This window comes from Canis lupus, chromosome 24 (assembly GCF_048164855.1).
Source record: "Canis lupus baileyi chromosome 24, mCanLup2.hap1, whole genome shotgun sequence".
NCBI classification, from domain to species: domain Eukaryota; kingdom Metazoa; phylum Chordata; class Mammalia; order Carnivora; family Canidae; genus Canis; species Canis lupus.
This window is the reverse complement of record NC_132861.1, coordinates 51,845,664-51,858,899: the sequence shown is the minus strand read 5'-3', so window position 1 is coordinate 51,858,899 and position 13,236 is coordinate 51,845,664. Positions and strand designations below refer to the sequence as shown.

General features: G+C 47.4%; 1 long non-coding RNA gene across 1 annotated transcript in view; it reads left to right on the top strand.

Annotated features, from left to right (window-relative positions):
* Positions 1-8,047, top strand: part of LOC140616316 (uncharacterized) — a 51,258-nt gene extending 43,211 nt beyond the window's left edge. Inside the window, exon 6 of the long non-coding RNA XR_012016862.1 lies at positions 7,884-8,047. This is a non-coding gene — a long non-coding RNA (uncharacterized lncRNA). The remainder of the gene's footprint in view (positions 1-7,883) is intronic.
* The last annotated feature ends 5,189 nt before the right edge of the window (positions 8,048-13,236 follow it).

Here is a 13,236-nt window from a genome sequence, read left to right as displayed (position 1 = left end):
TTTACTCATGAGAGACTTAGAGAAAAAGAGAGAGAGGCAGAGACATAGGCAGAAGGAGAAGCAGGCTTCTTGCAGGGAGCCGGATGTGGGACTCGATCCCAGGACTCAGGGATCATGCCCTGGGCCAAAAGCAGGCACTCAACCATTGAACCACCCAAGCATCCCCAGAGAAAATCAATTCAATCAAAAGTTGGCTCTTTGAAAAGATTGACAAAATTGTAAGACCTTTAGCTAGACTAAGAAACAGGATGGAAGGGATACATAGTTCATAAAAAGTAAAAGTGAAATAGGATTGATTAGTATGCACCCTTCAGAAATCAACATTATTATAAGAAAATACTGTAAACAACTTGATTGTAACAAATTTGAAGACTTCAATAGAATGGACAATTTCCCAGAAAGTCACAAATTACCAACTGGACTCAAGAAAAAATAAATGTAGACTATGAAGTAATTAAATTAGTAACTTTAAATTTTGCCACAAAAAAAAGCCCAGGCTTAAATACTTTTACTGATCATTTTTATCAAACATTTAAAGAGAAAATAATGCCAATACTCCAAAACCCCAAAAATATACCCATGCTAACATGACCGGCTGATTATTGACACAGGTATGAAAGCAATTCAATGGCATGAAGATAGCCTTTCAACAATTGGTACCATGGCCATTGGACATCCAGAGCCAAAACCAAACAAATCAGCAAAAACAGCTCAACCTAAATTTCCCACCTTGTATAAAAATTAACACAAATGGATCGTGAGCCTAAGTGGAAAACTTAGAACTATAAAGCTTTCTGTATGACTTCTTATTTCTTACAGCTGCATGCAAACCGACAGTTATCTCAAGGTAAAAAGGTAATTGAAAACACTCCTCGGTGAGCTTGAGGACAAAACAAAACCTAACTGAACAAAGCCTTAGAAAGTGCCAAGGATTTCATAGGATAAAAAAATTCCACACACACAAAAAATCCATAGCTGTTTCCATCTTTGACAAAACTCTGTAAGGAAAAGGAATCCATTGTGCGGGCAGGGGAAAGGGGAGGAAAACACAGGCCAGCTTTCCATGAACTTTTAGTCATGTCATCTTTCTGGTATTGGGAGATGGAACCTAGAGGAGTCCTAGCCATGAGTGGCATTGCAGCCACCAGGAAACCTGTAGTCATGGGTCTTCACCTTCTGCAGGGGATAGGACACCAGGGGGTGGGGGTGGGCAGAGAACGAGTTGAGAGACGTTAGTCCTGCAAAGGGATGTACACGTGTGAGGCGGTGCGGGGTGGCTAAAGAAACCCATCAGAGGCGCCCACGGCTCTCAGCTACAGAAGTGTGTTGTGTGCAGCTACACTGAGAACTGCAGACTCTTTTGTGTTCCATCTCGGAGAGGCTGACGATGGAGCAGGGAAACTGAGAGAAACCCCTCCAAGTCATTGCTGACATTCCCAGAATGGGCCCGCTGGGGTTCACAGCACTCTGCCCCCCCTGCCACAGCACCTCAGCATATTAAATATCCTACACTGAGGGCCACCTGGGTGACTCAATTGGTTACATGTCTGCCTTGGACTTGGGTCATGATCCCAGGGTCTTGAGATGGAGGCGTGTCAGTGTTGGGCTCTCTGCTCAGCCTGGAGTCTGCTTCTCCCCCCTGCTCATTCTATCTCTCTTTATCTCAAATAAATAAATAAAATCATAATAAATAAAATCCTAAAATAAATATCCTAAGCTGAAGGAATTTTTTTTTTTAATGGCAGAAGCAGGAAGGTCGCTCTGACATCCCCTCCGCATCCCTCTTCCCTGAAAGGGGGCCATCAGACATCCCTGTTAGGAGGGCACTTGGTGTAATGAGCACTGGGTGTTACATGCAACTGATGAATTACTAATTTCTACCCCTGAAACTAATAATACACCATATGTTAACTAACTTGAATCTAAATAAAATCTAATATATATATATAATGTATTAGATATATATGTATATCTCTTGGTAGAAAGAAAATGATAAGAGATAGAGCCCTGCATCTTCAGGGAAGGAGTAAAGGATGCCAAGAGAGTACGGCTGAGCATATGAGAAATAAAAAAACAAGTTTTGGAAAAAATAACAAGAGCCAGAAGTTCAGGAGAGGAGTCAGATGGAATCGGACAGATGGAACACTCCTACTGCTTATGTAATAGTGTAATATTAATTGGAGGTAGATATGCTATATTAAAGATGCATGTTTCAATTTCTAGAATAATCCCTGAAACTAACCGTATTACTTTCCTGTTGCTGCTGTAACAAATGAACACATCCTTAGTGGCTTGAAGCAACACAGAACTATTATCTTATAATTCTAGAAGCCAGACATCCAAAATGGGTCTGATGGAGATAAAATCAGCTGCACAAATGCTGTGCTCCCTCCGGAGGCTCCAGGAAAGAATCAAGGCTCTGCCTTTTCCTGCTTCTGGAGGCTACTGGCGTTCATGGCTCATGGCTCGTGGCTCCTGGGGGTGACACTGTAATCAGCACTCTTCTTCCCCTTCCATCCTTGTGATTACATTGGACAGATAATCCAGGACAATCTCCCTATCTAAAGAGGTCCTTATCGGGATGCCTGGGGGGCTCAGTCTGCCTTTGGCTCAGGTCGCGATCCCAGGGTCCTGGGATCCAGTCCCATGTGGGGCTCCCTGTAGGGAGCCTGCTTCTCCCTCTGCCTGTGTCTCTGCCTCTGTGTGTGTGTGTGTCTCATGAATACATAAATAAAATCTTTTAAAAAGAGAGAGATCCTTATCTTAATCAGATCTGCAAAGTCCCTTTGCAATGTAAAATAATATTTACATAGCTTAGGAGTTAGGATATGGACACAGTAGGGGGACATCATGTGGACATCACCACTGCTATTCTGACTACCACACTAACCAAAGAAGTAGAGCTAAAGTATCCATATGGACTACAAAATGAAACACTAAAAAATACACAATTTACCCAAAAGAAGAGAAGAAGAGAGAAACAGAAGCGAAGAACCAAAACCGTAGATAGAAAACATGGTACTAATGTGGGACATTTAGAACAGAACGTGCCTTTAATTATATTAAGTGTAAATGGAGTAAATATTCAAAACAAAGGACAGAAAGTTGCCTTTGTTTTTAAAACATATGTTCTAATTTCTGAATCAATAACCTTGCTTTGAAAAGACAGAATGTTTTGAAAGTACTGTTCACTCGGTTTCTCTGTGCTTGTCCAAGAATTGCAAAATGCCTGTCTCCTTTGCTTAGTGGTTTCCTGAGCTCGGGCATATGGGGCCAGTATCTTTCTCCTCCAATAAATATCCACTGCAAAGGCTGACGAGCATTTAATTGGCATTTTCCCCTTTGCAGAAAGAAAGGGGAATGTAGGCCAAGTAAAGTAGAAGCTTTCTCCAAACATCCTTGACTGAAAGGATGTGAAATTCTCAGCCCGACACAGGTTGAACTGCCAAAACAATTTTCATCCTACCACTAGCTTCCAAACTCAAAGACATTAGCCAAACCTAATGTAACCTACACGGTTAGTATTAGTACCACGTTGCTTAGAAAGGAAACTGTTAAAAAAAAAAAAGAAAAGAAAAGAAAAAGAAAGGGAACTGTTCCACTAGGATTCTCTCTTCTTCTAAGTCCCAGGAACCTAACATTTAGAGTAAGCAGAAAATATTTTCCAAGGAAACTACTCTGGGTACTTTGTGACACCCATATTCCTCCGCTCAGCATGCCTACCCCATATTCCCATGAATATGTGCTTTGAATGAATGCTGCCACTTTCTTACATATTCAGAATCTTGGTCACTCTTGTTTTGTTGGAAGAAGGCACCAAATAGAGGATGGGGCAATTAGAGGTCTCCCCCCCAGGATTTTTAAAACAGCTTTAGAAGGACCAGAAGAGCAACTCACAACTGCCCAAAGGGGTGAAATAGGAAATGTGGAGCATGGAAACTGGTGGCAGCTGTTCTCTGCTGTGTAGACAAAGACTCTCTAGCCAGAGAAGGTCATAGACAGAGGAAATCAGGGTCTGGAAAGAGTGAGAGCGACCCTGAGCCCAGGAACCCCTGAGACCAGCTGGTCAACTGCTGTACCCGTTCTTCCACAAATCCATTCTTCAATGTCTTAGCTACCATTTCAAAATATAATCCAGCCTTTTCAAGATATAATCTCTTTCTCTCTCTCTCTATTTCTTTTCCTCATGGGACAGTCTTCTTCAAGCCAACACCAAGTTCTCTCCACCTAGGATATTCTCCTCCAAGGACCTCGCAGTTATTCCAATTACAGATGAAGGCCTCAAGCTATAATTTGCCTTTCTAATGTAATATGAACTTTCTAGCCTCTGAGCCTATAATCACCAATGATATTGCTTGTTTGCAGCAGGACTTCTAGATGTGCTAAAAATTGTTATTTTTTTATTAAGGCAATTTTAAAAAGTATAAGAAATATATATCTTTCTCTATATATAAATATGTTTTTCTATCCATCTGTTTTGCTGTGTGACAGCTATTCTTGAAGATTTGGTAATTGTAAGAATATTATGCCAACAAATTTGACAATGGTGATGAAAAGTCTACATACTTTAAAGATTCATCTTATCAAATCTGACACAAGGCACAATAGAAAATCTCAATAGCCATATTTCAATTAAATAAATAGAATTTGTAAACAAAATCTTCCTACAAAGAAAATTCTAGGTCCATATGGTTTCAGAGAAATTGCTATCAAAACATAAAGAAGACATCAAAAGATAAAAAGATTGCAGACTAATCCTGCATTAACATACTCACAGAAGTTTCTAAAAATATTAGCCAAAATATGCATATATACAAAAAGAGAATCAAATTACGATCAAGTGAGGTTTATTCCATGAATTCAAGATTGGGAGAACATTTAAAAGTTTCATCATTGTAATTCACTATATTAACAGAAAAAAGAGAAAAAAAATATGATCTTCTCAATAAATGCCGAAAAAATATATCTTTGACAAAAAAAATCAACACCCATTCAAAGTTATTATCTCAGAAGTAGGAATATTCACTTGAGTTGAGAAGGGCATCTTCAAACTTATAGCTAATATCATACATGATGGCAAAAAACAAAATGTTTTTTCTGACATCAGAAATGAGGTAAGGGTATCTGCTCTCACCACTTTCATTTAACACTGTGCTGGAGGTTTGAGCAAGGTCAGGAAGACAATAAAAAGAAATAAAAGACACAGAGAATGAACAAAAAATCATTAAAATGTTTATTCACAAATAACATGAGTTTCTATGTATAAAATAATCAGGAATCTACAATCCAAAACTATTCAATCTAATGAATAAACTTAGGTAGGCCATAGGATATAACTTATACAAAATTAAATGTTTTCCTATATACCAGCAACAAATAGCAGGAAAATGAAAAACTTAAAAGTCATTTGTGGGGATCCCTGGGTGGCCCAGGGGTTTAGCGCCTGCCTTCAGCCCAGGGCCTGATCCTGCAACGAGTCCCGTGTCGAGCTCCCTGCATGGAGCCTGCTTCTCCTTCTGCCTGTGTCTCTGCCTCTATCTCTCTCTGTGTGTCTCTCGTGAATAAATGAATAAAATCTTTAAAAATAAATAAATAAATAAATAAAAGACTAAGATAATTATGTTGGCTAAATAAAAACCCTATAAGCTCCTTACAAGTGACCTTCCATAAATATAAGGATGCAGAAAAGACGAAAGCAGGAGTGAGGGGGAAATGTACATTACATAAAGTTAAACAAAAGAAATCTTGTGTAGTTAAACTAGTATCAGGTGAATGTACTTTAAAGTAAGAAGAGACTCAATAAATAAAAAGAGAAATTTTATAATGATAAAGGCAGGTTTGCATGCTGTTCGGCCTAGGCAAGTGTACCCCCCCAACCCCTTATGAAAGACTGGGGTCTTAGTAGTTTCTTGGTTGAGGTGTTAACTCATTCTGTATGCAACCTGGGCCACTCAACATCGTCCCTGTGGTACTGGGGAGTGGACAAGGGGAAATTGATGCAAGTAGGAAAATCATTCTGCTGACTATGTCAAGAGTAACGAAATCCTATGTCTCTGATCTAGGAGCCTCATGTCTTCAGCCTCTATGAAGCCACGGCAGACCTAACCATGAACTTACAAGCTTATAAAATCTCAGGTCCTTCAGTTCTTGACACATATGGGTTGCCAATAAGCACACGAAAAGATATTCAACATTATCAGTATCAGAGGAATTAGGATTCAGAGCAACAAAACCCTCTAACATTGCTCTGCATTCCTCACCCAGATGGAGTAATGCCATTTTTTTAAATATTACTCATCCTAGTGACTGTGAGATATTTTATTGGTTTTAACTTCTCTAGTTACTGATGATGTTGAACATCTTTTCATGTGCTCATTGGCAACCCATATGTTGTTACAATCCATTGTAACACTGAGAATGTAAAATAGTACAGCCAGTATGAAGATTATTTGTCCGTGTCTTATACAGCTCAAAATACATTTTCTATATAACCCAGTAATTGCACTCCTTAAGTATTTATCCAGGAGAAATAAAAACCTCTGTATACACAGAGACATTTACACAAATTTATTTATTTATTTTTATACACAAATTTATAACTTCATTGTTCATAATGGTCAAAACAGAAACAACTGAAGTGCCAATTAACAGGCAAATCAATAAAAAAGTATGGTGTATCCATAAGATGAGATACTCTTCAGCAATGAAAAGGAACAAATTACTTATATATACAACAACATGGATGAATCTCAAAAATGTTACGGTAATCAACAGAAGCCATCCTGCCTGGTTCCGGTCACATCACATTCTAGAAAAGGCAAATCTAATCTATGGTGGCCAAAAACTGATCAATAGTTTCCGAAGACAGTGGGTGAGGTCATTTGCTGCAAATGGACTTAAAGGAATTCTATGGAACGATGGGATGTTTGATCTTGATTGTGGTAATGTTGCACAACTATATACATTCAACAAAGTTCATAAAACTGTACATTTAAAATGGGTGTATTTTAATAAATTAAAGCTCAATAAGATTGCCTTAAAATATTGTAATAAGAAAAATCTACAGAAGACATTATATTTCATAAGATATTAAAAGCTTCCTCCCCCCCCCCCAGTACACATATATTCACCTTAAGAGACTTCCTTCTTATTTCCATTGTTTCAGGATCATTTGTTGAAAACTACTTTCCCTACCTTGGTACTTTTCTCAAAGATCAACTTATCATTTTATACATGGTCAATTTTTAGGTTATAGTATATTTTGTTCCATTGGACTATTAGTCTATCTTTATGCCAATCTCACATTGATTTGACTACTGTAACTTTATAGCAGATCTTAAAATCAGGTAGTAGACATTTTCCAATGTTGTTTTCTTTTTCAAAAATGGTTTTGCATTATATGGTCTCATTCATCTGGGGAATATAAAAAATAGTGAAAGGGAATAAAGGGGAAAGGAGAAAAAATGAGTGGGAAATATCAGAAAGGGAGACAGAACATGAGAGACTCCTAACTCTGAGAAACGAGCTAGGGGTGGTGGAAGGGGAGGAGGGTGGGGGGTGGGGGTGACTGGGTGACGGGCACTGAGGGGGGCACTTGACGGGATGAGCACTGGGTGTTATTCTGTATGTTGGCAAATTGAACACCAATAAAAAATAAATTTATAAAAAATGTTTTTGGCTTTTGTAGGACTTTTCCTTTTCTGTAAAAATTTTAGAGTAAAATTTTCAATTTTGAAATCCTAATGGCATTTTTAGTTTGAGTGCATTATTGAATATATAAAACAATTCTGGGGAGAATTAACATCTCAATAATATTGGAAAATTTAATCTATGAACTTGGCATATCTCTCCATTAACTTTAGGTCTTTGTTATTTCCTTTCAGAAATGTGTTGCAGGGGATCCCTGGGTGGCACAGCGGTTAGCACCTGCCTTTGGCCCAGGGTGTGATCCTGGAGACCCGGGATCGAATCCCACGTTGGGCTCCCGGTGCATGGAGCCTGCTTCTCCCTCTGCCTATGTCTCTGCCTCTCTCTCTCTCTCTCACTGTGTGCCTATCATGAATAAATAAAAGAAAAAAAATTTGAAAAAAAAAAAAAAGAAATGTGTTGCAGTATTTAGTCTTATGGATATTTTTCAGTCTTTAGTATGAGGGATGACAAAGGGTCAGGGTCTTCTGGCTCAGCCATTGGTTGGAGATCCACAGCTATACACACTTGTGGGTGAAATGGCCAGAGGGTAGAGAAAAAATTGGGGGGACTCTGAGACCGGGGAGCTTAATGCACAAGCCATCCAGGCTTGAATAAAGGGGTACCACCAGTGGCACCAGCAGTTCCTATTGTGACTTCAACGGTGTGAAAAATGCTGCAAGCTGAAAGAGATGTGTACTCTGGGGTATGTCTGGCAAATGCTTTTTTCTCGATCTCAGTCTCAGGAAGGAGTCGGCCATAGGCTGCCTTCATGTGAAAGGATCCCAATTTGCAAACAGCCAGAGTTCTCCGAATCCGCCAACTTACTGTCATAATTTGGTAGAAAGGATGCGGACTTGGTGCAGGTCTGAGTGTAAAAAAAAACACTGAGTTGATACCATGAGGATGGATGTCAGAAACTCGAAGAGCCAGCTGGGACTGCCTAGGGACAGGGCTGGTACCTGTCGACAAATCCAGCACAGACCGCAGGGCCCACGCAAATGGCCAGATTCTTAGGAATAACACGGTCGGAAGCCACCCGTGATGTCCCATGGGTGACTGAGGATAAGCTGCAGCCACAGCCTGACCCTGGGACGAAGGAACAAGCTCATGCATGACTGAACTGGACTTGGGAAGCAGCACATCCCACACCCGGGAGCGTTGCTGACTTCTATCCCCACCCAAAGGAGACCATGTCTGGAGGGGGGTCTGGACAACAGCAGGCTGCTGCGTCTGAACTGCAAAAAGCAGGAGCTCTATGGTTGCTCTTGGCCCTGGTGATTCACTCACACACAATTCTGGAAGGATCTGCGGTTTTCACAGGCTCCCAACCTGGAGCTCACAGCTAAAGCCCACGAGTGCCGCCTAGCGGCACACACTGGAATTCTGGATGCTTCTGGGGCCACCGAGCGGTGCATGCCCTCTGTCAGACAGTTGCCGGGTTGTTAGGTTGTTAGCGGCATTAATGCAAGCAAAGGCAGAGACCTAAAGTGTCTTGAAACTCGAAATATCCAGAATGTCTTGGGTGGTGTCAGAGAAGCAGTGATCAGGAGAGCTGTGCCTGGAAGAGCTCCGTGGTTAAACAGGAATGGTGCATTCCGGAGCAGGAGGCCTGGGGAGCATGAGGAGGGACTCGCATTCAGGACCGGAGCGGCCGACAGCCAGCTGATGACTCCCAGATCCTACTGTCGCTCGCCGGTGTCCTGTGAGCGGCTCTTTATTGACCAGCCGTAAGCCACTTAGGTGTAGTTCAGGGTGGCCAGACTGCCACCGGTTGCAAAGCTCAGCCACCCTTTGACCAACTGGTGGAAAAGCCCTGGTTGAGGAAGGTGAGAACCAAGCAGCTCAGAAGTCAGGGTCATATGCTGTGTTCTGGGCAGTGATGGAAGGATCGGACGACAAAGCCCCCAAGTTGGGGCGTTCACTCGCTCACTGTGCGGCCGGGAGATGGGTAACGGGGGGATTGGCTAATAAAGGGCTGGCGGTGGGGGGCGCAGCCCTACAGAAAGCTCTGAGGAGGCCTGGGGCCCATTAAAGTAGGACATGTCGGTGGCCCTCTCGAGAACCATTCAGGGCCGCAGGGTGATTGGAGTCACCCAACGGGTATCCTGGTGCGCTCACTGGAGGGGCTCAGCGGGGGGAGGAGACCATCAAGGGAGTGGCCATGGGGCCGCAGCAGCACAGGGGTGGGCTGAGCATCCACACATTCCTGTCGCGCCCTCGGAGGCAGAACTGACTGCAGGTGGTCGTGGGGTGAGCCGCTCACACCCGCCCATGCCTCCGGGTGCCTACGGACGGTCCCGAGAGGAGAAGACGCCCGGCATACCCGAAGGTAGAGGAAAATGCTCGGGGTGGTATGAAAGGACTGGGAAGACGATGCTGTACCCATTTGGGCCACACAGTGACATTTCTTCACACCAGGGACACGTCGCAGCGGCCAGCCCGTGGTGTCCAACGGCGGCCAAAGAGCAGGCTCATCAAACGGGCGCGCATTTTGTACTCCGAGTGGTGGCTTGATGGGGGGCTGGAAGAGGCAGTGGGGAGCGCACAGGGCCTGGGGCTGGCTTGCACACTTCCATGGGTGTGCACTCACACCCAGCATGAGGGAGGCCCAGGGAGGGTCTCCACCGGGGAGACCCCCCCCCCTTTGCTGAGGGATCATGAGCGGAGGTGCTGGGGAAGATGCGGTTCTCCCCCGACTTTTCCTGTCCTGACTGGTGGTCCTGGGAGCGGGGCTGAGACCAGAGGTTCGGCAAGAAACTGTAACGACGCTGGAAGACTTTGTGCCCGACTTTCTGCGGGTTGACGGGGAGGACGGGACCCAGGTCCTACGAGGACACCCGGAGCTGGCAGGGAATGCAGCCGTGCCGCCTGGTGGTTGAGAAGGTCCCCGGCTCCGCACTAGGCTGGCCTTGGCCACCAGCAATCAGACCCGCTCAGAGGCCCGACCTCGCGTCCCTTCCCGAGATGGAAAAGCTCATGCTAAAATCAGCGACAGGTGGAGAGAAGCAGCGATAAGCCTGAGGAGAGGGGAATGCGTGTTTTGCAACAAGGGGATCCAGACGGGCTTGGAAACAAGACGCGGCAGGCGTCTTTATGACTTCAGAGAAAGCAGACATCTCTTAAACGGGATGTTAAAAATTAGTGCCCCCCCCCAAAGGAGCAAATGAGCCAAGGAGACTGTCGATGGAGGGGAAGGAAAGCGTCTTCCCGACGGTGTGACGGGCCAGCGGAGGTCCCGCGTCCACCCGAAGCCGTGAACTGCTTCCCAGGCGGTACCGCGAGCTGGTTTTCTGAATCTGGGTTCCTGTGCGTCCATCAGGGCCAATGGATGAGATTAACCGCATGCGGTTTAGAGGCTTGGCCTAGTTAATACTTGTCCCAGGAGGGAGGAAGGGGTCCCCTTGGCCTGCGTCCCGCGGGCTGGGCTGGGGAGGGACGGACACCCAGACCGGCGGGGGCCCAGGGAGCTGTTGCTCCTGTGCAGCACGAGAAATGAGTGAGCGGATGAAGAGGGAAGACACAGTGAGAGAGCGGACTCGCGCTACGTGTAAAGGACAAAATATGTCTAAAGACACGAGGCCGAGAATTCCTACAGACGATGAGAGAAATCCAGGGAACCTGAACAAATAAGTGTGGGAGGCACTTGCTCCCCAAGGAGGGTCGCCGGGTGGCCAGAAAGGGCCTGAGCACACGCCTGGCGCCCGGTTGTACGAGCGTGAGGGAGATGAGCCGTGAAAATGTCACACGTGTGCCCCAGCGTGGCCCCGACCCCACTGCGCCCCCCGACCTCCGTGGCCCTCCAACGTGGCCCTGACCCCACTGCGTCCCCGACCTCAGTGCCCCTCCAACGTGGCCCCGACCCCACTGCATCCCCCCAACCTCTGTGGCCCTCCAGCGTGGCCCCCGCCCCCCAACAAGTGAGGCCTCGAGGCTGCTCCATGTCCTCCGCCAGCTTGAGAGACGGTTCCCAGAGGGACCTTTGTTAGAGTTTAGGTTGATGATATTTGTGGGAAAAGTTCTTATCTTATACCAGAAACTCGGATTTCCGTGTCCCCGCGTGAATAACCACGTTCACGAGCTCTGGGGTAGCGCGGCACCCTGAGTGCACCCCCGGACCAGGCCATGGTGGCCGCGCCTGAAAAGTCCCGCGTCCCCGGCAGGGGTTGTGCCCCCAGCCCTGCAGGGAGGCGTAGCGGGTCCGAGGGGTCCATGCCGTGTGGACGGGGCTGAGCGGACGGGGGGTGGACCGTGGGCAGGCGCGGGGCTGGTCACGGAGAGGCTGCTGGTGGCGGCGCCCAGGGGCCCGCGGGCCTGAGGTTCTGTGCTAATTGGTGGCGTGGGGCAGTCACAGCTCCGTGGCAGGTAATTGGGCCCTGGGGCCCCCACACGTGGGCCTGACGGGGACGAGAGCCAGCAGCCCTTCTCCCTGGCGCCTCCTTTAAGCCGGCAGTTGCTCCGGGGTGGCCCCTCAGGGTGTCGGAGAGAAGGGAGGCCAGTGGGCCTGCAGCCGTCCCAGGTAGGGCGCTGGCATCCTTCCTGTTGCCGAGGGGGCGTCTAGGAAGCCTGGACCCGCTCCTTCAGGGAGGCGGCAGGCGTGAGGCCCAGACGGAGCCGCCCGGCCCTGGCCCCGGCCCCGAGTGGGCGTGGGGGGACTTCCTCCCCCGCGCTTCCCCCACCCTCCCCGGATCTCCAGCGGCCCCCTCTCCCCCTGAGCTCCGAAGCCTCCAGTGAGGGGCACAGCCCCGCCTCCCGCTGCCCGCCCCGTGCACCCCCGTGAGATGCTGTGGCCTCCCCGCCACAGGGCCCCAGGGTCCGGAGACCACCCAGCGCCGCCTGGACCCCGCTCTCTGCCCCTCTGCCCCGCTGCCCGCCAGCCTGGCCCCCTTGCCCCTTGTCCTCCCAAGGACCCTGCGGTCTGCTGAACCTGGGCATGGAGGAAGGTTTCGGAAGGGGCCACTTTTTCCGGCTGGCGTCGACCCAGCCAGCTCCCAGTCTGCTGCCATCCAGAGCGGGGGCTCCCGGCTGGTGGGAGAGCAGGGCCGCAGTGGGTGCTCCCTGCAGAGTGCCACCTCGCCGCTGCCCTTGCCCCCATCAGGGTGCCGACGGGCCAGCCTGGGGAGGACGTCCCTGCCCTGCCCACCTCCCCGACTGCCCCTCGCCCCCCCATCACTCTCCCCTTCTCTGCCTCCACCTCCTTCAAACCTCTTACCTTGTCTTTGATGAGGCCAGAAATGACCACACATTTGCCTTAAAACCGGGAAGTTTGGGGAGCTGCAAGAAGTGCAAAGGGATTCAAAGAAAACACGGAGATTGCGTCCCTCACACGCTCTGCGGGGCCCGGTGGACGAAGGGCCAGGGGCGGTGTCTACCCTTTAGTGGGCCGGTTTCCCGGTCAGGGTGGGACTGGCGCCCCTGGGCAGGTGCATCGGGCCGCTCCAGCCCTAACCCATAACGAAGCCCGAACTCCAGTGCCAGGCTGGACTCCTGGGCAGAACCCACGCTCCACCCCAACCTCGCAGCTGGGCGGAGCCCCCACCCCTGCACGTT